The sequence below is a fragment of the Miscanthus floridulus genome, chromosome 19 (assembly GCF_019320115.1).
Source record: "Miscanthus floridulus cultivar M001 chromosome 19, ASM1932011v1, whole genome shotgun sequence".
In the NCBI taxonomy this organism is placed as follows: Eukaryota; Viridiplantae; Streptophyta; class Magnoliopsida; order Poales; family Poaceae; genus Miscanthus; species Miscanthus floridulus.
In genome coordinates this window covers 30717694-30740101 of record NC_089598.1, presented here as the reverse complement: position 1 = coordinate 30740101, position 22408 = coordinate 30717694, and the positions used below count along the sequence as shown (strand labels likewise).

The 22408-nt window shown below is 46.8% G+C and overlaps 1 long non-coding RNA gene and 1 pseudogene across 2 annotated transcripts in view; both read right to left on the bottom strand.

Annotated features, from left to right (window-relative positions):
* Positions 1-8649: 8649 nt before the first annotated feature.
* LOC136525822 (probable carboxylesterase 7) lies at positions 8650-10469 on the bottom strand (annotated as a pseudogene).
* Positions 10470-10988: 519 nt separating this feature from the next.
* The window catches only part of LOC136529280 (uncharacterized), a 33093-nt gene continuing 21673 nt past the window's right edge, over positions 10989-22408 (bottom strand). For both annotated transcript variants that reach the window (XR_010777246.1, XR_010777247.1), the window contains exon 4: positions 10989-11728. This is a non-coding gene — a long non-coding RNA (uncharacterized lncRNA). The remainder of the gene's footprint in view (positions 11729-22408) is intronic.

Sequence of the window (22408 nt, the reverse complement as noted above, 5' to 3'; positions counted from 1 at the left end):
CCAAAGGGGGCCTCAGTACCTGTCAGCCTCTAGCAAAATCATCGTTCATGCCCCTTCTTTTACTGGGCCGTTTGGTATGGCTCCAGCAGCTCCGGCTCCGGCTGACGATCTGACACGGAACACTGTAGCAATACTGTAGCACAGGAGCTGTTTTTCTCCCGACACATTTTCTCTCTCACTGTAGCGTGGTTACTGTTCACGGAGCCGGTGAAGCTCGAATTTCTGGTTCCTCCGACTCCGGTTCTGACACGCTACAGTGCATGAACAGTCGGGAGCCGAAGCCTCTCGGAACGGTACCAAACGGGGCCATACTATACACAGAACAACGGCATACTACATTATTATTTGGTTCACGCCAAAGTTTGAGGGTGGCAGAAACAAGACTCACAAATCACAACACATACTCGTTCAGACATAGGAGTACGGAGGAACCGAGGAAGCGACTCTCGCGCATTCATCACGTACGGAGGAAACGCAGGACGCGCGCCTGCAACACCCGCGCTTCCTCGCACCCCGGGTTGCCGTAATGGAAGACATGCCCCTCGCCCACGGACTCGTGCAGCTCCACCTCGCCGCGGTAGCCGCTCCCCTTGAGGCTCTCATAGTACCAGACGCCCCTGCCACGGAGCGAGTCCTTCTCCGCGACGCAGACGAGCACGCGCTCGGCGGCGATACGCGCCGCGCTCCCACCGGCGGCCTCCGAGAACGGGTTGCCCAGCGGCGGGGAGCGCCGCCGGGAGGTAGAGGCGAGCCCAGAGTCCAGAGCTCGGGTTAATTACGACGTCCTTGGACGTACGTCACGCCGGTGCCGGCGGTGTCGGTGCCGGCAGGGACGGTGTCAGTGGCGCCGAAGCGGACGATGCGGCCGCTCTTGTACTGGCGGATGAAGGGGAAGAAGTCGTACTGCACCTCGCCGTCCAGGTCCATGTCCATCGCGATGGCCCCCTTGGCCTTGTGTCGTGAACTCGTGACGCTGTACGTATGCTGCTATATGCTCACAGCTCACCAGCTAAGCTGAGATGCTGTGTGTTCTGCCTTGTCCGCAATGGAGAACGAGAACGACCATCGACAGGATAGCCGGAGCTTGCCGACTTAATTAGTGCAAATTTCCACCATCAGTGTAGCATTCGGTTGGCTCTTGGCTATCATCTGTCGGTGGTGGTGGTGTCTTTGTCAATACTACCTTCGTACCAGAAAGATATAATTGAAATTTCACAAAAGAAAAGAAAGATATAATTAATTATTGTGGATGGAATCTGTTAAGTTTGTGATGAGTACACGGTTTGCTGCTGAAAATTCCTACAAAAGTGATAAATTTTTGGGTACATGTGCACTAAAAGACAAATCTTAGAAGTTGTTTTCTAGCGCACATGCATCTAAAATTTGTTATTTTCGTATGATTTTTCCTAGTTTAAGTTTGTATCTCAACTTGTTTACATGAGGATATATTTGTATGCATTGTGGATATACCAGATTTCAAATAAAAGATCAAAATATATTTTTAATTGGTTTTCATGTTTTCTCCTACTATGTTTCACCGCATATTTTGCCTTGACAGTTACACAGAATTTGTTCTTTTTGCTTTGGAGTAATTCAATCTATGAAAACCATGTCTCAAGTCTCGACATGTATACTTACTCCTACCCTGCAGAGGCATTAACAAATTCCAGATGCAGCAGGACCACGCTGTCAGAGCAGAACCCCAAGGGCATGTTTGATATGGTGGCCCAGCGGCCCGGCTACTCCTAGGCTACAACTCCCATGTTTGGTGCACCTGGCCCAACTTCAGAGTCTGCACCGCACGGGATTTAAAGCAGCTTGGGCAAGGCCATAGAAAAACGAAATCTCCCTTCATTTTTTCACAGGCCGGCTCCTACGAACGCTCCGTGCGCTTGCAAGGATTACCTCCATCTCCCTTCCCTCACCTTCCGCTGGGGTGCTCTACCGCGGCGTGCTCCTCTCCACCGCGCTCTCCTGCCCCTCCTGCTCGAAGGTAGTAGGGCCGGCCGGCGCCCTGTCCCCCTCCCCGGCGTCCTGCTCCGCACGGCGGACACGGCGCCCCGTCCCCCTCCCCGGCGTCCTGCTCCACGCGGTGGACGCGGCCGGCAACGCAGCGCCCCGTCCTGCTCCGAACGACGCCTGCAGGCTACGGCACCAACGCGCCCTTCGCCGTGACCCCCTCCACCTCTCCCTCCGCCCTACCATGTGCAAGGCCCACGCCCATGCTCTCCCGTCGGACACAGCTCCTCCCGTGCCTCCAAGATGGCGAGCCACCGAGCGGCGACAAAGGTCGGGTGCTCCTCGGCCCCGCTGTCCCTCGACCGCGTCCTGGCCGCGCTGGCCGCCAACGCCGAGTAGCTCGGGAGGCAGTGAGAGGCTGCCGCCCGCGTCCGATGCGGGATGTCACCTGGAGTGGCGGCGGTCGGGAAGGAGGAGGGGAAAAGGGACGTTACAGAGATGCACACGCCGCGCCCGGCGCCACCTCCTCCTGCTCCTGCTCCTGCTCGCGCTCGCGGCTGCCCGCTGGCGGGCAGCACCCGGGGATGTTCATACGATGTTCCTCGCCGCCTCCACCTCCGTCTCCTCGTTCTGCGGTGGTGATGCTCCTGCTCTGTTCCTCGCCGGCCGCCTACCAACTGGTCGATGGAACGCCAACAAGGGAGAGAAGGGTGTTGTGATCTCTAGATCGTCCAGCAGTGGATCTTAGGGTTTGTTTATTATAATATGGGATGTACAGAGGAGGAGATAGGAGAGGTGTTGGTGTTGAACCTGAGCCTTCGGAAGGAGTTTGACGTTAGATCAAAATTGTATAGATTTCAACATCAAAATTCAGTTCGAATTTATCAAATATGAATCAAAAATTTCTGGAAAATAGAATTAAAAGATTTATTAAAGTTTCCGCTGCGTACTTAAAAATTGTTGTTTTCATTATTAAATTCGAACCAACGGGAGAATTTAATTTTGAAACATAGAAAATTTTTACAGTTATTATAATGTTGTTATTATTCTGACCAACGTTGATTAATAGCAATATTATAATGTTGATGTTATTATAGTTTTTTGTTATGCATTATATCTATTTCTGGCCAACGGTGATGTAGATTTAATGTATAAAACAATTGTATGTTTTAATTTTGACCAACGTTAAACTAAGGCATGCAATTGTTATTGTTATTATTTGTGTTCTCACACTATTTGAATTGTGTTTTCAGGAGGATACAACTTGATGAATTATATCAAAGAGATCCCCACTCTAAAATGTGATAACTATATTGAGTGGAAAAAAAAGATAGACCTGACTTTCATCCTCGCTGAGGTGGACTGGGTTGTCACCACACCGTGTCCTAAAGAACCTGTGGCACCGGTAAGGGAGACGGATGAGACTGATGCTGCATGGCAGAACAGAGAGCAGGACTTTGCTCCCGTAAAGATGTCTTTTGACCTTGAAAATAGAAAGTGGGTCACAACTAATAAGAAATGTTTGGCTGTGATAAAGAATACAATTGAGCCTGCAATAGTGGGCTCAATTCTAGATTGTGACACGGTCACAGAGTACCTAGAAAGAATAAAGAGTCGGTTCACTGGCTCTTCAAAGACATATGCAACCCAGCTGATCAAGCAGCTGGTTACAGAAAGGTACTCTGGTGGCAGCAGTGGCATTAGAGAGCACATACTGAGAATGAGCAATCTGGCATCTAAGCTCAAACCAATGGATTTAGCACTCAAGGATGAGTTTCTTATTCATTTGATTTTTGCTTCTTTGCTCAAAGAATTTGACACCTTTGTTGTTAATTACAACATACATCCTGAAAAATGGGATTTAGAAAAGCTCATAGCCATGTGTGTGCAGGAGGAGGAAAGAATAAAAGTTTCACAGGGTGGTACTGTCAACTACCTAAAAGATAAGAAAAAGAACTATAATAACAGCTCTTCCTCCAAGTCATCTGGAAAGGGTCCTATGCAACAGTCTCAGAACAAGCAATTCCCAGTGGATAAAGACCAGTGTCTCTACTGTAAGAAGACGGGACATTATAAGAAGAATTGTCCCGATTTCCTAAAGATGATTATGAAAAATAAAGGTGAGAACATTATTACGTTCGTAAATGAATCCTTGTATGTAAAGTTTTCAAAATCTACTTGGTGGATCGATTCAGGTGCAACTATTCATGTTGCTAATTCATTACAGGGATTCCGTTCGATGAGAACTTTGCAAAGAAGCGAAAGTTTCATTAAAGTCGCAAATGGAGTACAAGCAGATGTTGAGGCCATTGACGATCTTCTGCTAGAGCTTGCTGATAGCTTCATACTTTTTCTTAGAGATGTTCTTTATGTACCTTCTTTGCAAAGAAACTTGATTAGTGTATCAAAGTTGGACCATGATGGTTATGATTGCCATTTTGGAAATGGTAAATGTCAAATACTGTTTAATAATAGATGCATTTGTCTTGCCTTCCGACAAGACGAGCTTTATTTGTTATCACTTCATGAAAATGTGAATTCCGTATGTGATATGAATGAGAATGTATCCTCATCGAACAATGCAAACAGAAAACGAAAGAGAGCTCATGATGCGTTGTCGAAATTATGGCACTGTCGTTTAGGCCATATTTCGAGGGGGAGAATAGAAAGACTAGTTAAGAATGATATTCTTCCTCCATTAGAGCTCTCAGACTTAGAACAATGTAGAGATTGCATAAAAGGAAAGTATGTAAAAAAAATTAAGAAAGATGCCAAACGAAGCACATGAATTCTACAGATTATTCACACGGATATATGTGGTCCTTTTCCTGTGAAAGTGTGGATGGTTATGATTCATTCATAACATTCACAGACGATTACTCTCGTTTTGGCTAAGCTTTATTTGTTATCACTTCGTGAAAATGTGAATTCCTTATGTGATGTGAATGAGAATGTATCCTCATTGAACAATGCAAACAGAAAACGAAAGAGAGCTCATGATGCGTTGTCAAAATTATGGCACTATCGTTTAGGCCATATTTCGAGGGGGAGAATAGAAAGACTAGTTAAGAATGATATTCTTCCTCCATTAGAGCTCTCAGACTTAGAACAATGTAGAGATTGCATAAAAGGAAAGTATGTAAAGAAAATTAAGAAAGATGCCAAACGAAGCACAGGAATTCTACAGATTATTCACACAGACATATGTGGTCTTTTTCCTATGAAAAGTGTGGATGGTTATGATTCATTCATAACATTCACAGACGATTACTCTCATTTTGGCTACATTTATCCAATTAAAGAAAGAACAGAAGCGTTGGATAAATTCAAAATATTTAAAGCAGAAGTTGAAAATCAGCATGATTTAAAGATTAAGATAGTCAGATCTGACCATGGGGGGAAGTACTACGGTCGGCATATCCCATATGGACAAGTTCCTGGACCTTTTGTAAGGTTCTTGCAGGAGAATGGTATAGTCGCCCAGTATTCAACACCGGACGAACCTCAGCAGAATGGAGTAGCTGAAAGGTGTAACCGTATCCTGATGGATATGGTACGTAGTATGATAAGTTACTCCACTTTACCGATGAGTCTGTGGATGAAGGCGTTAAAAACCGCCATTCATATTCTCAATAGAGTACCAAGTAAGTCGGTGCCCAAAACACCGTATGAGTTGTGGACAGGAAGAGTACCCTCACTTAACCACTTACGTATGTGGGGGAGCCCTGCTAAGGCTAAAGTTTTTAACCCAAGCATTGGGAAGCTAGATCCCAAAACAGTGAGTTGTCATTTCATTGGCTACCTAGAAAAGTCAAAAGGTTTTCGTTTCTACTGTCCTAACAGACATACAAAGTTTATAGAAACGAGACACGCTGTCTTCCTAGAGGATGAAATGATTAGGGGGAGCATGGTAGCTCGAGAAATTGACCTTGAAGAGAAGCGGGTGTATGCACCCACTCCGATCATTCATGAGCCATTTTTCTCACTACCTGCTGTTGCTGCACCGATAGTACAAGACACTGTGGTGCCAGTACCTGTTGTTATCCCACCTGTGGCAACAATGAATGATGATGAGGAACCCGTGCCTCAGGATCCTATAGAACCTATTGCCACACATGAGGGGGAGCAACAACAGCCTCAAATAGAAAATGTGCCAAATGAGGAGGCCTCTAGAAGGTCTCAAAGAGTTAGAAAATCAGCTATTCCTGCTGATTATGAAGTGTACAACACTGAAGAATTTCAAATAGAGGCTGATCCCACCTTATTTGAAGAAGCCATGAAAAGTGATCATTCATCAAAGTGGCTTGAGGCCATGGAAGATGAAATGAGATCAATGAATGCAAATAAAGTTTGGGATTTGGAGATAATTCCTAAAGGAGTCAAAACAGTAGGCTGTAAATGGGTCTACAAAACAAAACTTGACTCTCAAGGGAATATAGAGAGATATAAAGCCCGACTTGTGGCAAAAGACTTTACACAAAGAGAAGGAATTGATTACAATGAGACCTTTTCTCCAGTCTCATGTAAGGATTCCTTCAGAATCATAATGGCATTAGTGGCACATTACGATTTAGAATTACATCAGATGGATGTAAAGACGGCATTTCTCAACGGAGACTTAGAGGAAAATATTTACATGGCATAACCGAAAGGTTTTGTCATGGAAGGAAAAGAACGTTTGGGATGCCGTCTAAAAAAATCCATTTATGGATTAAAACAAGCTTCAAGACAGTGGTACTTGAAGTTTGATCAGACAATAAAGAATTTTGGGTTTAAAGATAATGTTGAGGACAATTGTGTCTACGCAAAGTTTAAGAATGGGAAGTTTATCTTCCTTGTCCTGTATGTGGATGATATCTTACTTGCTAGTAGTGATGTCAGTCTACTACTGGAAACAAAGAAGTTTTTGTCCTCAAAATTTGATATGAAAGATCTTGGTGAAGCTTCGTTCGTTCTAGGGATCGAGATTCACCGAGATAGAAGTAAAGGGGTATTAGGACTGTCACAAAAAGCATACATAGAAAAAGTCTTAAAGAAATTCAGTATGCACAAATGTAGTCCCTCACCTGCTCCTATAGTCAAGGGCGACAGATATGGGGATTTTCAATGACCCAGGAACCAATATGAGATCGATCAAATAAAAGTGGTTCCATATGCTTCAGCTGTCGAAAGCTTGCAATATGCTCAAGTATGCACGCGCACTAACTTGGCTTTTGTTACCGGGTTACTTGGCAGATTCCAGAGCAATCCTGGAATAGGACACTGGAAATTGGTAAAGAAAGTCTTGCGTTATTTGCAAGGAACAAAAGGCCTCATGATGATGTATAGAAGATCTGATTCACTCCATATAGTGGGATATTCAGATTCTGATTATGCGGTAGATAATAGAAAAACCACGTCTGGATATGTGTTCACTCTCGCAGGGGGAGCTATTTCATGGAAAAGCTTAAAGCAAACCGTCACTACATCGTCCACAATGTATGCCGAGTTTGTAGCGTGTTATGAGGCAACGAGGCAGGTGAACTGGCTAAAGAAGTTCATACCCGGTTTGAAGGTGGTTGACGACATCAATAGACCACTGAAGTTATACTGCGATAATAATCCAGCAGTATAGTATGCTCACAACAATAGGTCAAGTGATGCTGCCAAACACATTGACATAAAGTATTATGTTGTGAAGGATAAAGTCCAGGATCAAATGATAAGTCTTGAGCATATAAGTACTGAAAAGATGCTCGCGGATCCGCTTACAAAAGGCTTACCACCCAACGTGTTCAGAGAACATGTAGCCGGCATGGGTTTAAGGGAAAGCCTATGATTCCTAGACTATAAAGAGCCCAAAAGTTAAAGTAACTATTTCAGATCAGAGACGTGCATTGTAGCTGTTAAATCTATCGACGATTGACCGTGACGATGAAACATGCTCTATGCATCATCTGTGAAGAAATGAGTAAGGATAAAAGGATTGAAGTTTAAAGTTTAAAGATAAAAGTAATAGTGAGATCAAGGGGGAGAATGTTAGATTGATCTCCCAACTAATAAGCCCAACGGCCTATTGGGTCTTGGTCACGCGTCCTGATCGGGGGCGCCCAACCCTACATGGTTGGTGGGCCCCCGTCGCACTGCGCTATATAAAGTGGTGGGGGCCGGCGGCTCGAGGTACGAGGTTCACCGTGAGCCGCAAACCCCACCGACAAACCCTAGACCGATCTGAGAGAGCGCGCAGCAAGCGACGGGAAGCTCCACTGACTTCGCCGTCGTCACTGCCACACCATCCGTCTGCACTGCATCGACGTCTGTGCCATCTCTACTCCACCCATCGCTGCCCGTGCGCAGACCTTCATCACCGAACCTGAGATGGCCGGCTCCAGTTCATCCGCGACTCCCTCCGAGGGCTCAGGTTCAACACCAACACCTCTCTCATATCTCCTCCTCTGTTCATCCCGTATTCTAAGAAACAAACCCTAAGATCCACTGCTGGACGATCTAGAGATCACAATAAAGGGAGGTAACGCCATATATTCCAGATACGAGGGCGACCATATCCATCTATACATTCTATCAAACACCATCTCTACAGAGCTAGATCCATTTGGTACATGCAACCAAACAAATGGCCTTGCACCACTTCGGACATGCTCTGGCTGGCCTGGGACAGGCCCGTGGGCCGAGCTGGCCTCTACCGTGATATCAAACACGCCCCAAAAATACGCCAGAGCGCGGCCTAGCCACTGCCACACGGGCACCGCCGGCGATGAACTCGACCACCTTGTCCGTCTCCCGCTCGGCCTTCTCGCTCCTCGTGTTGCCCACGAAGTGCACGTGCGCCTCCCCCTCCGTCACGTACATCTCCACATCCCGTCGCCAGCCGCTCCACCTCAACCCCTCCGCGTACGCCGCCGCCCGGTCCTGGAAGTTGTTGCGCCCCGCGATAGTCACCAGCATGCGCTCCCCGGCCATCCCGCGCCAGGCGCCAGGCACCAGCAGGTTCACATGCGAGACATCGATGTCGTACCTGCCGCCACACACGAGCGGCCACGTCTGCTCGAGGCCGTTGCGCACCCACTGCTCCGCGGGCTCGGTATCCACCGGCAGCCTATTCGGTTGGCTGGTTCGTTTCGTTGCTAGTTCGTGAAGAAGTACTGCTGGCTGGTTTGTGTGAGAGAAAAATATTGTTCCGGCTGGAAATTTACGATCGTTTACGACATGCCACAGCCAAACGAATAGGCTGCGGATCCTTGCCCCAGAGGTGCGGGGTCAGGAGGACGACGCTGGCGATGGCCGCGCCGCCGGGCAGCGGGGGCTCCGCTCCGGCCCGCACCGCCAGGTTGTGGGCGATATTTCCGCCGGCGCTGTCGCCGGCCAGGAAGATGCGCGTGGGATCCCCGTGGTCGGTGAGCAAGGCTTCCGGCCCCGATAGGCAGTTGGATGCCATCCAGTGGAGCGCTGCCCACGCGTCGTGGTACGCGGCCGGGAGCGAGTGCTCCGGCGCGAGGCGGTAGCCCACGGACACGGCCACGACGCCCGCCTTGGCGACGAGGATGTTGAGGAAGGCGTGGTAGAGCGGCGAGAACGGCGACTCGATCACGAACGCGCCGCCGTGGAAGTAGAGCAGCACGGGCAGCTTCTTCTTCGTCTTCTTCATGCCACGTCGGTCGCGACGGTTCTTCGGTGGCAGGTAGAGCCGCGCGCCGACGCCGCTGGCGCCGGCGACGTCCGTGGACGCGACGCCCGTGAGCGCGTCGACGCCGAGCGGGACGGTTTCCGTGCCGTTGAAGCGGTGGACGCGCCTGCTCTTGTACACGAACACATACGGCCGGAAGTCGAACACGATGGTGTCAGCGTCGCCATTCGTGTTGCTGACGGCAGTAGATGCCGTTGCCGCGATGTCTGAGCCTGAACCCTTCGGCTCAGCGGCGGCGGACGCTGGCGGCGCATCAGTCACGACCTTGGCTTCACCATCTTCTGTTGCAACGGCAGCGATGGCAGACGCCTTCACCTTATTATCCGTCGTGACATTGGCGGCGCCGGAGGCCGGGGACGCGTCGGTCAGGACATTGCCGTCAGCACCTTCAGTTGCAACGGCAGCTATGTCAGACACCTGAGCCGCCGCGACCGTCGTGACACTGGCATTTTTAGCGGCGCGGTCCACGAACACCCGCAGCCTGCCGGGCGCGACCTCCTGGCGGACAGCCACGTCGAGGAGCGGCTGCCTGGTGGACAGGTAGAGGAGGGAGGCGAAGAAGAGGAAGGGGAGCACGAGATTGACCAAGCACCTGACGCAGGAACGCATCCTCGTCGCCATTCCCACTGCTGCGCCACCGTGTTCTTCCCCCCAATCGCAGCTGCAGTTCAGTTATTGGCGTTCAGGATTGTTGCAGCGAGGTCGGTGGAACGGTAGATTCGACGGCGGGATAAGGCTGTCGACACGACACGGACGCTGGCTGCAAGTCTGCGACGGGGAGGAGAGTGTGAGACGACGGCAACGCGAGACTGTCGGGGTGCGGCATGGACCTGGTGCGCTGCCGGTGGGTGCAGGCATGAGACAGAGATTAAGGTTGTGCCGTGCCACGAAAAAGGGACGCGACGCCCGAGTGGAGGGATCGGCGTGGGACGGTACCGTTTGCTGGAGAATTTTGGCAGTGGGTGGAGAGCCACGAGCTGGCAGATTGCGTTGCGAGCCCATGGTTCACACGATCACACCCCACCCGTCGTACATCGCGTAATGCCGTGGTTGAGCGCGCAAAGGCCTTGGGCGGTTGGGCCTCTCAAATTTAGAGCTCCACGCAAGGAACAGTGTCCTCTTCTCAAGTGAAACTCTCGTACTTCGTACTATTATTTCCGATTAAGGCTCCGTCCCACGTCTAGAACGGTTCCCGCGTTCTAGAAATTTGTGAAGAAATCATTCGACTGGGAATTGTTCCCATGCAATGGAACGGATTGAAAAGCCAGGCTGAAAAGTATTGTTCACTGATTTATTGTGAGAGAAAAATATTATACCATGGCCGATAAGTTCAAGCAAACAGGAGCCCGGCGTGGTCGTGCTCTCCACCGCGTCGTCGTCGCCGTCGTCTGCGTCCGCGTCCATGAAGTGGAGCAGGGATGCCGCGCCGGTGGATGACGTCAGGGCCAAGAAGCCGCCTTGTAAGTCAACTCGCGCCCCCTCCGTGCCCTCGCTCTTCGATTAAGGGATGATGATGAACTGACCGCGGTCCACCGCAGCAGTGCCGGGGTACGCCGGGACGAAGTCGTCTGCCCGCGGGCTGTACAGCGGCAGCGGCCAAGGCAGCACAGCAGGCAGCACCGGCCGTAGTTCCAGAGCTCCGTCTTCTCCATCGAGTAGATCCTCCGTGCTGAAGATCCTCCGCATCGGCGTGGGCATCCTCACCGCGTTCACGATCGAGCGCATCTCTGACGCCGGCGCCGAGGAGGCCGTGCTCCTGCGCGTGCTCCAGGTGCTCGCCGCACTCCTGCGAACCCACGCCGCGCCGCGCCGCTGCTGTTGGACAGCCCGGTGTGCACGGCCGTCAACATCTGCTTCCAGATCATCGTGCAGCACGCCGCTAGCAGCCGCGGCAGCGAGCTCCTACAGCACATGGCGCGCCACTGCATGCACGAGATCCTGCAGGCCGTCTTCGCGCGGCTGCCGGACATCCGAGACGACGCCGAGGCTGACAACCTGTCCCTTGGCTCCAGCGCTCTGTACTGGGCGCGCGCTGCATGGTGGACGTCTGAAGAACTTTCTGAATAAGTGATCGGTCGCTGGGTACTGAAAAGTGAGTACCGAGGCTTAAAAATCGATTGTTATCATATCATTCGAATGAATGAAATTAAACATGCATGTTTATGGCAAATGAAAGGAGGGCCTTTGGCATCGGCTACTCGCCGGCGGCATGTTGGTGCTGTGGTGAGTGCACGTGCGTGCGGTGCCGAGCAACTGCTGATTCGCATGCAGCCCGTATGCTTTGTGCTTGTGCACGCGGCCGTGGCTGGCGTGGCTGGCGGCGTTGTGCGCGTCAGGATCTTGTGCGGGTACGTCAAGTGGCCCACGTCCCAAACCACGCCCAGGCTCGAGCTCAGGTGCCTGCCAATCTTGGACACGGTGTGCACGATCTCCGCGCGGAGCTCCGCCACCGGCTGCTCCAGCTCCGAGGTCGGGAGATTCTTCGTGGGAGATGGAAGGGTCTATTTTTTATAAGAAAATATATGTGAGGGGTTAAATGAAAAATACATACTAGGCTAGCGTGTCACATCAGCAAAAAGATGCCACATGGCTGGTATAGACCTGCGGTGTACCACATAACAAGTTTAGGGGTAACACATGCTTATAAGTTTGAGGACCGCTGGTGCATTAGTCACCTGTCATCTCCTATACAACTAAAAAAAATAAAGCGTGGATATTTTTGGTGCGACATTTATTTTGGTTTGTCCGTCTGCCCACGCCTGCGATCCCACGACATCTTAATTACTGATTGATCGTGCGATTCTCCTTGATTGAATATTGCCTGTCATGTGATAGAGGAATCACGGTAAAATAGGAAGTAGAAAATTATTGTGCTATCCATATACACATTGCATGGTTGCATGCACCGGCATACATGGCAACGAGCAAAAGGAAAGAGAATTAACACAGAAGAAAAGAGAATTAAGACAAAAGGAACCTCTTTGCATTTCTGAGAATCTTGTCAAATATGCCTACATTTATTTACTTCCCCTCTTTGCATTTGTAAAATGGACAGCTTTTTTCTCCTTTTATTTGGTTTCACGCTCACGTGTTCTATCGTCCTCGCTTGCTGTTTCTTGCGTGAACCATAGTTGATGTCATCTGTCTTCTATGGCTCAGCCTCCTAATCCTAAGAGAAGGTCCTTACCTCTCCTTGACTAGAGATCCGGCCTGCCAGAGGATCTCCTCGAGTCCATCGGGTAGCGTCTCGTGTTAGGCCATGACACGACGTCCTTCTGATCCGCTTGCTCCCCATGGCGCGCCGCCATCCCGTTCACGACCTTCGGGCCGCTCCTGCTGCTCCCGTTCGACCCTGACTCGAACCACGTCGGCTTCTACTGTGTCCCGGAGAAGAAGGTCTTTTCCAAGACGCTGCCCGACATGCGCGGCAAGGTGGCGTGTGGCTCCTCATGTGGGTGGCTGGCGCTCATGGACGAGGCGACGTCTGTGACGCTGCTGAATCCATTCGTCGGTGCCCGTGCCCCCCGTGTTGAGCTCCCGCCAGCAGGCGAACACGTCGCAACGGCGTCCTCATCGGAACACGTGTCTAGGGTCCACGGCCGGTGGGTCCTCTATCTCACCAACGACTAAAGGGACGCGAATGCCGTAGGTAGAGCCATCAAGCTAGAAGACATGAGGGACATGTTCTTCTGTGAGATCGTGCTCTTGGCGTCGTCTGACTCCGCCGGCCGCGAGTGCGTGGCCGTGGCCATGCTTGGGTGCTGCACAAAGGTCGCGTTCTGCCGGGTTGGAGTCGACAGCGCATGGACGCTGCTGAAAGTTCTAGTTTGGTTTTGGTTAATTGATAAAATCCTAAGTGCTAACCTAGTTTATCAAAGTGATTATGAGATATGTAGCACTACTCCAAGTAATGAAGTAATGGTGAAGATCATGGTGATTGTGATGGCATGGTGATGATCAAATGCTTGAACTTAGAAAAGAAGAAAGAGAAAAACAAAAGGCTTAAGGCAAAGGTATAAATAGTAGGAGCCATTTTATTTTAGTGATCGAGACACTTAGTGAGTGTGATCATATTTAGTATCGATAGCCGTACTATTAAGAGGGGTGAAACTCGTATTGAAATACGATTATCAAAATGCCACTAGATGCTCTAACTCATTGTATATGCATTTAGGATCTAATGGAGTGCTAACACCCTTGAAAATATTTTGTGAAAATATGCTAACACATGTGCACAAGGTGACACACTTGGTGGTTGACACATTTGAGCAAGGGTTAGAAATTCACCGGCGCTCTTTATAGAAAAGACGGAGATAACTGTAAGTGACCGGACACTGGTCTCGGTAGGACCGGTGCGTCCGGTCAGTGGAAGTGTGAAGACGCTGGCGTCGATCTTCGACCGGACGCTGGTTCACTTAGTGTAGCAAGTGTGAGAGCTCTTAGTGAGTAGTGATATAGCAAATTATGTGCTTAGTGATCATAGCAACTAGAATTATTGGATAGGTGACTTGCAACCTTTTTAGAGCTAGAGCAAATTTGCATTTCACTATTTGTTATACTAATCAATTTGCTCTAGTTGGTTTATAGATTTTTAAATAGGCTATTCACCCCCTCTAGCCATATTAGGACCTTTCAAGTGGTATCAGAGCCGTTGTCACCGTTTGATTAAAGGCTTAACAACCTCGGTGTCAAATTATGGCTCAAGTTGTGTTCAACCATGTGGGGGGCAAACCACTGTTCTTTGATGGCACATCCTATGATTATTGAAAGAGAAAGATAAGGATGTATCTTGGTTCAATCAATGATCAAGTATGGGAGGTGACCGAGAATGACTATGCTATCATTGATCCCGACAATCCCACCAACCAAGACAAGACCAACAAGCAATGCAATATAATGGCTCTCAACGCCATATACAATGCCATTGATTTCAAGGTGTTTGAGCAAATCAAGGATTGTCAAAGAGCTAATGAGGTGTGGAAGAGATTAGAGGAAATATATGAGGGCACACCGGTGGTGAAGAGTGCCAAGTTGTACATCCTTAAGGATAAGTTGACAAGCTTCAAGATGAAGGATGATAAGAGCATTCCGGAGATGTTTCATCGGTTGCAAGTAATTATCAATGACTTGAAGGCTTTGGGAGAGAAGATCAAGGATGATGAAGTCTCTCATCGGTTCTTAATATGCCTACCTCCAAGATTTAAGATGTTGAGATTGCTTATCATAAGAGGAGGATTGAAGGAGATTACACCTAACCAAGTATTAGGTGATGTCATGACACAAGAGACATACCATGTGGAAAGGGAGAGGGATGACGAGGATGACAAGAAGGAAGAAGAAGATAAGAAGAAGAAGAGTGTAGCATTCAAGGCTAGCTCATCATCATCATCCAAGAACAAGGGAAAGTCCAAGAAAGAATCAAGTGATGATGATGATCTTAGTGATATTGATGATGAAGCCATGGCTCTCTTTGTACGTAAGATGGGAAAATTCATAAAGAAGAAGTGCTATGGTGCAAGAAAGAGAAGAGATCACACTAAAAGCAAAGAATATGTAAAAAGATGTTACAATTGCAAGAGCCCTGATCACGTTGTAGCGAATTGTCCCTACAATAGTGGCAATGATGAGAATAAAAAGAAGAAACACAAGAAGGACAAGAAAAAAAAGAAGGAGAAGGAGAAAGAATGACCTTCCAAAAGAAGAAGAAATGTGAAGGTATGTGGTCACATGGAATAGTGATGGCTCTTCGGATAGTGATAACTCTAGTGATGATGACAAGAAATCTATCAAAAAAGCACTAGCCAGCATCGCCATCAACAACAAGCCCTCCATTTTTGACACTCCATCGACATGCCTCATGCCAAAGCCTACCAAAGTAAAATATGATGTGAGTGATGATGATGAATATGAAAGTGATGCTTGTAGGAGTGATGATGATGATGATGAGGAGTACACCAAGGAGGAGCTCTTGGACATATGTGAGCAAGTGCACACTTGCGTTGAAATGAAGAGAAAGGAGTGCAAAAAATTACGCAAGAAAGTTAAATTTCTTGAGTAATCCTTTGATGAGCTCAATGCCACTCATGAGAGGCTAATGGAAGCCCATGAGAAGCTTGGCAATGCTCACTCTAAGCTTGAAAAGGCTCACTCCTCTCTCATCGAGCAAGTCAAAATAGAGGAAGCCAAGAAGGAGCAAGTGATTATGTCTTGTGATGTGGGACTAACATGTGATCTTATTGATGAATCTTTTTATAAGCCCATTGTAGTTGCTCCCACTAACACTTCTTGTAGCACTACTACTTTTACCTCACCTTTGAGTGATGGTCTCACTTGTGATGCCTCACTAATGGTGGAAAATGAGACCCTCAAGAAGGAGGTAAATGAGCTCACTCGTGCCTTAGGCAATGCCTATGGTGGAGATGCCCGCTTGCTAAAGTGCTTGGGTAGCCAAAGGTTTTCTCTCAACAAAGAGGAATTAGGCTATATCCCCAAGAAAGATAAGGCGGCCTCTGTCACTCTCAAAGTTAGCTTTGTGAAAGACAATGACCGGTTTTGCAATAGATACAAGCAAGTTAGGCATATAGAGCAATATTACAAGACTAACAAGAACAAGCTACCTAATGTATCATCAATTAAATTTGATTCTTGTTATATGCTTGTTAAGGGTGCCAATGGTGTGAAGGCTAAATTCATTGGTACACCAATTGTGAGCCCAAAAAAGAAGGCCATTTGGGTACCAAAGACTTTGGTAACTAACCTTCAAGGACCCAAGCGAGTTTGGGTACCTAAAAAGAATTGATCTTATTTTGTAGGTCAATTATAAAGCCGAGAGAAGGCATTGGGTGCTTGATAGTGGGTGCACACAACACATAACCGGTGATCCAAGAATGTTCAATTCAATCAATGAAAATAAGAGCAATGGGATTGATAGTATCACATTTGGTGACAATGGCAAAGACAAGGTCAAAGGGCTTGGTAAGATTGCAATATACAATGACTTGAGTATCTCAAATGTGTTACTAGTGGAGAGCTTGAACTTCAATCTATTATCGGTAGCTCAATTGTGTGATTTTGGTTTTAAGTGCATATTTGATGTGGATGATGTAGAGATCATAAGTATAGATGGCTCTAACTTGATATTCAAAGAATTTAGATATGAGAATCTATACTTGGTTGATTTCAATGCTAGAGAAGCTCAATTGTCAACATGTTTGATCACTAAGTCTAGCATGGGTTGGTTATGGCATAGAAGGCTTGGTCATGTTGGAATGAAACAATTAAACAAGTTGATCAAGCATGACTTAGTTAGAGGCTTGAAAGATGTCACATTTGAGAAGGATAAGCTATGTAGTGCATGTCAAGCCGGAAAGCAAGTTGGTAACACACACCCTAAGAAGAGCATGATGAGCACATCTAAGGCATTTGAGTTGATGCATATGGATTTGTTTGGACCAACCACATACACTAGCATTGGTGGAAATAAATATGAATTTGTTATTGTGGATGATTTCACTAGATACACATGGGTATTCTTTCTAGTGGATAAGAGTGATGTGTTTGCAATATTCAAATTATTTGTCAAGGGCATTCACAATGAGTTTGAAACAACCATCAAGAAAGTGAGAAGTGACAATGGAAGTGAGTTCAAGAATACTAGAATTGATAAGTTATGTGATGAATTTAGAATTAGACATTAATTATCAGCCAAGTACACTCCACAATCAAATGGTCTTATTGAGAGGAAGAATAGAACACTTATTGACATGGCAAGATCAATGTTGAGTGAGTACAATGTGAGTCATTCTTTTTAGGCCAAAGCAATTAACACGGCTTGCTATTATAGCAACCGACTCTATTGTCACCCAATGATAGAGAAGACACCTTATGAGCTATTGAATAGAAGAAAGCCCAACATAGCATACTTTCGGGTTTTTGGTTGTAAATGCTACATATTAAAGAAAGGCACTAGATTGAACAAGTTTGAAAAGAAATGTGATGAAGATTTCTTGCTTGGTTACTCCACTACTAGCAAGGCATATAGAGTTTGGAATTTGGCTAATGGTACTCTTGAGGAGGTTCATGATGTGGAATTTGATGAAACAAATGGTTCCCAAGAGGAAGATGAGAATCTAGATGATGTAAGAGGCACTCAATTGGTCAATACAATGAAGAACATGGACATTGATGATATAAAGCCTAGAGAGATGATTGATGTCGAAGATGACAAGAATAAAGTGCTCTCTAACTCAAATGTACAAGCTAGTGGCTCTCATGATAAAGTTCAAGCAAGTACTAGTCATGACAAAGTGCAAGATCAACAACAAGTGGCTAATTCATCATCTCAACCAAGTGATCAATCAAATGCAATAAATCAAGTGCAAGTGCTACAACCAACCAATGTTGCAAGAGATCATCTATTGGACACTATCATTGATGATATTTCAAGAGGTGTGCAAACTAGATTAAAATTGGCTTCATTTTATGAGCACTTCTCATTTGTGTCATTCATTGAACCTAAGAAGATAGATGAAGCTTTGAAGGATGTTGATTGGGTCAATGTAATGCATGAAGAGCTAAACAACTTCACAAGAAACCAAGTATGAGAGTTATTTGAGAGGCCTAAGGATCATAATATAATTGGAACCAAATGGGTCTTTCAAAACAAGCAAGATCAAGATGGGATACTAATAAGGAACATAACAAGATTAGTGGCTCAAGGTTACACTCAAGTTGAAGGTCTTGACTTTGGAGAAATATATGCCCTGGTTGCAAGATTAGAAGCAATTAGAATCTTGTTAGCCTATGCTTGTGCCCACAACATCAAGTTGTATCAAATGGATGTGAAGAGTGCATTTCTCAATGGGTATATCAATGAGCTTATGTATGTTAAGCAACCTCCTGGTTTTGAAGATAAGAAGAAACCCAATCATGTTTACAAGTTGAGAAAGGCTTTGTATGGATTAAAACAAGCACCTAGAGCATGGTATGAGAGATTGAGGGATTTCCTACTCTATAAGGGATTCAAGATGGGAAATGTTGACACCACTCTCTTCACCTAGAAGCTTGGAAATGACTTATTTATAATGCAAATCTATGTTGATGATATCATATTTGGGTCAACAAATCAAAATTTTTGTGAGGAGTTTGGCAAGATGAAGGCAAGTAAGTTTAAGATGTCCATGTTTGGAGAGTTTAGTTACTTCTTTGGTGTTCAAATCAAGCAAATGAAAATAGCACATTTGTGAGTCAAGGCAAGTATATCAAGGACATGCTCAAAAAGTTTGGAATGGATGATGCTAAAGCTTTTAGTACACCAATGGGGACAAGTTGAAGCTTGGATAGTGATGCTAGTGGCAACATAGTGGATCAAAAGATGTATCGGTCTATGATTGGAAGCCTACTCTATGTGACCGCATCAAGGCCAAATGTGATGTTTAGTGTATGTATGTGTGCTAGATTTCAAGCCTCGCCAAGAGAAAGTCATTTGAAGGAAACAAAGAGAATATTGAGGTATTTGAAGCATACATAAAATGTTGGATTATGGTATCCCAAAGGAGCAAGATTTGTGTTGATTAGATATTCGGACTCCGATTATACAGGATGCAAAGTTGAGAGAAAAGAGCATATCGGGCATATGTCAACTACTGGGAAGATCACTTGTGTCTTTGTCATCAAAGAAGCAAAATAGTGTAGCACTTTCAACCACCGAAGCGGAGTACATTTCGGCCGGTAGTTGTTGTGCTTAATTACTTTGGATGAATGCTACTTTGAGTGACTTTGAAATTAAATTCAAGCAAGTGTCATTGCTATGTGACAATGAGAGTGTCGTAAAGCTCACCAACAACTCGGTTCAACATTCAAGAACAAAGCATATCGATGTCCGCCATTATTTCATAAGAGATCACCAACAAAAAGGAGATATTTGCATTGAGGGTGTGGGCACCGAAGATCAACTTGCCGATATCTTCACCAAGCCACTTGATGAGAAGAGGTTTTGCAAGGTAAGGAATGAATTGAACATACTTAACTTCTCCAATATGTGTTGATGCACCTCCAGTTATATGATATGCCTCTTCCTCAAGCAATCCAAGGTAAAAGTTGATTGACATGGCATACATCCTTGCTAAGGACATGTTTAGTGCATCTCAATATATTTCACATTTAAATAGGCTCATTCATGAAAATCAAATGAATTTGATGCTTGTATGGTACCACTATTGCTTGTATGTTTGAAATGATCTAGTGATAGCATATGACATGTTTGTGGGCTTATAAACTTAGTGTTTGATCTAGAAAATAAGCCCGTAGAGTGCGGGCAGTCCGACGGTGCCACCGGCGCTCTTTATAGAAAAAGATGGAGGTCACTGTAGGTGACCGGACGCTGGTCTCAGTAGGACCGGTGCGTCCGGTTAGTGGAAGTGTGAAGACGCTGGCGTCGGTCTTCGATCGGGCGCTGGGTCACTTAGTGACCGGACGCTGACGGGGTGCGTCCGGTCCTGCTGACGTGGCAGCGCACAGAGGAGACGCCGTGTGACCGGACGCGTCCGGTCGTGATTTCTCGCTTCTGGATGCTTACTGGAAACAACCGGACGCTGAGGTCCAGCGTCCGGTCACTTCACAGCAGCGTGTCCGGTATCACTTAGCCGTTGGGATCGGGCGCTCAGTATTTGAAGAGAGGGAACACGTGACATGCATCGCACGACCGGACGCTGGGGTCCTACGTCCGATCGATCTGACCGGAGCGTCCGGTCGCCCCGTGTTCAGTGCAGTGAGTAGCCCAACGGCTCTATTTCGTGGGGCTTCTATTTAAGCCTCATGGCCGGCTCAAGCTCACTCACTTGGCCATTTGCATTGACATAGCAACCTTATGAGCTTAGTCAAAGTTCTCCCACTCATCTTCATCATTGATTCATCCTCTTTGTGAGATTGAGAGAGAATCCAAGTGCATTGCTTGAGTGATTGCATTTAGTGTCACTTGGTATTCGTGTTTCGCTGCGGGATTCACTTGTTACTCTTGGTGGTTGCCGCCACCTAGATGGCTTGGAGCAGCGAGGATCGTTGAGCGGAGGTTGGTGATCGTATCCGGCTCCGATCGTGGTGATTGTGAGGGATCTTGTGCCTTCCCCGGTGGAGCGCCGAAAGGTAACTCTAGTGGATTGCTCGTGTCATTGAGTTACCTCACTTGTGGGTAGGTTCTTGTGGTGTCCAATTATGTGGACGAGGTTCGTGCAACACCTCTTAGCCGCGGAACCACCAAGTGTTGGTCGACACAACGGGGACTAGCGTGTCAGCAAGCACGTGAACCTCGAGAGAAAAATTGGTTGTCTCTTACCCTTTGGTATTCTCCCGGTGATTGATTAAGCATTCATCTTGTGATTGGTTCACTCCTCTACACGACAGTATAATCACCCTACTCATTCATTTATATTCTTGCAAACTAATTGTAGCAAGCTCTTTAGTGTAGCTAGATTTGAGAGCTTACTTTATAGTTTAAGTTTATCTAGTGGAGCACTTTAGTGTAGCAAGTGTGAGAGCTCTTAGTGAGTAGTGGCATAGTAAATTGTGTGCTTAGTGATCATAGCAACTAGAATTATTGGATAGGTGGCTTGCAACCCTTTTAGAGCTAGAGCAAATTTGCATTTCGCTATTTGTTATACAAATCAATTTGCTCTAGTTGGTTTGTAGATTTTTAAATAAACTATTCACCCCCCTCTAACAATATTAGAACCTTTCAGCTGCTCGACACTAAACTGGAGTTCTCCGTGGGGTCCATCGTCCACTGTCAAGACAAGTTCTTGGCGATCGACTGCACTGGAGGAATCTCCGTCTGCAGCAGCAATGCCGCCGGTGCTACTCCAACCGCGATACTGCTGCCATCGCTGTCGCCACCTGCGGGGCTCTGCCACCGCAGCTACCTGGAATCAAACGGTGAGCTGCACATTGTGGGTGTCATGGTGAGCACGTTCCACGAGACACAGAGCTTTATCTACAGCAGCGCGATCTACAAGTGTAACCTCCACGACCGTACGCCAGAGTGGTTCAGGGTGAGGGACATCGGTGATCAAACACTGTTTGTCTAAACATTTCAATAAAAGCTTCAGTGGAACAAGTGTATCCATGTACAAGAAGAACAAAATCTACATGTCTGAGCCATAGTACGGGGATCCATACGACTTGGTCCATCGACTAGAGATCGTTGATATTGCTACCGGCGCATCCGAAGTGAAGCCCGTCCAAAAAAAAATGCAGGGTTCCGAGGCTCTAGGTTGGATTCGACCCAATCTCTGAAAGCTCTAGAGTTTGTGAATCTGCGACGCCGCGCACTCCGTGACTGTGTTAAATTCATAAACTTTGTTTTTGGATTAAATGTCACTTTAACGTTGATATTTAATTTAACAATATTGTTATCTTATCGTACGATCCGTGTATTTTTAATATAAATTATTAGTTATCCTATAGCAACACACGACACGCTACCTAGTCCAAACAACTAATTTCAAGTTGGGTTGGAAAAATTACACACCTGTAATTTACATGCGTTTTAGGCCACAACCCAGGCTTCCAAACAGGGGGCCTTGCTGGATCCGCCCCTAGAACTCGGAATCGGACAATCGGACACAATCAAGGTGCCGCTCTCTTTATAAGGCCGATCCGGAGGAGGGCCGAGTCCAGTCCACGTACGTCTCACGCAAGCCACAGCCACCTCCACCTCATCTGCCGAGAGACGCGCGACGCCGGCTGCAGCCATTCTCACGTAGCGCGAGC